At 41.3% G+C, this 1,642-nt stretch overlaps 1 non-coding gene across 1 annotated transcript; it reads left to right on the top strand.

Moving 5' to 3' along the window:
* The first annotated feature begins 490 nt into the window (after positions 1 to 490).
* On the top strand, positions 491 to 597 carry LOC122674929. Its single transcript, XR_006335093.1, has one exon. It is a non-coding gene; the product is annotated as a U6 spliceosomal RNA (small nuclear RNA).
* The last annotated feature ends 1,045 nt before the right edge of the window (positions 598 to 1,642 follow it).

The following is a 1,642-nucleotide window of genomic DNA, read 5'->3' as shown; positions in this document are numbered from 1 at the left end:
TCTCTTCGTTATTTTAATGATGCACTTTTTCCAATATCTGGAAAAATAATGGGCCCAACTTTCCTTCTGATTACAGAAGGTGTTTTTTAAGCAGAAACCTATAGGATATAAGAGAGTGAGTTATGCAGACAAACAGAAACAAGAAACAGCAGAGAGAGTTCGGCCAGGGTAAATGCCTTGAAGCAGGAACACAGAAGTGTGGTTGAGAAATAGCAAGAGAGCCTCTGTCGCTAGAGTATGAGTGAAGCATTTGGAAGCAAATGAGCTCAGAGAAGGAAGTAGCCTTGCAGACATGGGGGTGCTGAATTTATCTCCCTCAGTGGAATGGAGAGTTATTGAAGAGCTTTGAGCTGAGTAGTTATATGATTTCATTATGTTTCCAAAGGACAAATCCGATGCTCTTTCAAGACTAGACTAAAGAAAAGATGGTAGAAGCAGTGATACCAGTGTGCAGTGGGGTGAAGAGTAGAGCTACTAAAAGGTTTAGGCCATGCTCGCTTCGGCAGCACATATACTAAAATTGGAACGATACAGAGAAGATTAGCATGGCCCCTGCGCAAGGATGACACGCAAATTCGTGAAGCGTTCCATATTTTTAAAGATGGTAACGATAACCCTATATGCAAAACAGAAAAAGAGACACAGAAATACAGAACAGACTTTTGAACTCTGTGGGAGAAGGTGAGGGTGGGATGCTTCAAAAGAACAGCATGTATACTATCTATGGTGAAACAGATCACCAGCCCAGGTGGGATGCATGAGACAAGTGCTCGGGCCTGGTACACTGGGAAGACCCAGAGGAATCGGGTGGAGAGGGAGGTGGGAGGGGGGATCGGGATGGGGAATAAGTGTAAATCTACGGCTGATTCATATCAATGTATGACAAAACCCACTGAAATGTTGTGAAGTAATTAGCCTCCAACTAATAAAAAAATTAAAAAAAAATAAATAAAAGATGCTGGAATGACAGTTTATGAAAATAAAAAAAAAAAAAAAAGGTTTAGGCCATGGTAAACACCACTTGAATCAGAATACTAACAGTGTGGATGGTGGGAAATGATTTAATCCATACACACACACTCTCACAAATAAATGTACTGATGTATAGCATACATATAGAGACACACACAAACCAGAAGTGAGAACACCCATGTAACCTGCTCCTGCATCCATGAAACATTACCAATACACATAAGCCCGCTTCCATCTTTCAGCCACAATCTCCCCAGCACAGCATTAAAACACCGTCCTGTTTCTTTCAGATCTGGTTTCCTCAGTGTGTATGCCCAGAAGTGGGATTGCTGGGTCATATGGCAGTTCTATTTCCAGTTTTTTAAGGAATCTCCACACTGTTTTCCATAGTGGCTGTACTAGTTTGCATTCCCACCAACAGTGTAAGAGGGTTCCCTTTTCTCCACAGCCTCTCCAGCATTTATTGCTTGTAGACTTTTGGATAGCAGCCATCCTGACTGGTGTGTAATGGTACCTCATTGTGGTTTTGATTTGCATTTCTCTAATAATGAGTGATGTTGAGCACCTTTTCATGTGTTTGTTAGCCATCTGTATGTCTTCTTTGGAGAAATGTCTGTTTAGTTCTTTGGCCCACTTTTTGATTGGGTCATTTATTTTTCTGGAATTGAGC

This window comes from Cervus elaphus, chromosome 18 (genome assembly GCF_910594005.1).
Source record: "Cervus elaphus chromosome 18, mCerEla1.1, whole genome shotgun sequence".
Lineage (NCBI taxonomy): Eukaryota > Metazoa > Chordata > Mammalia > Artiodactyla > Cervidae > Cervus > Cervus elaphus.
The sequence above is the reverse complement of the archived record's forward strand: the minus strand, read 5'-3'. Positions and strand labels throughout refer to the sequence as shown.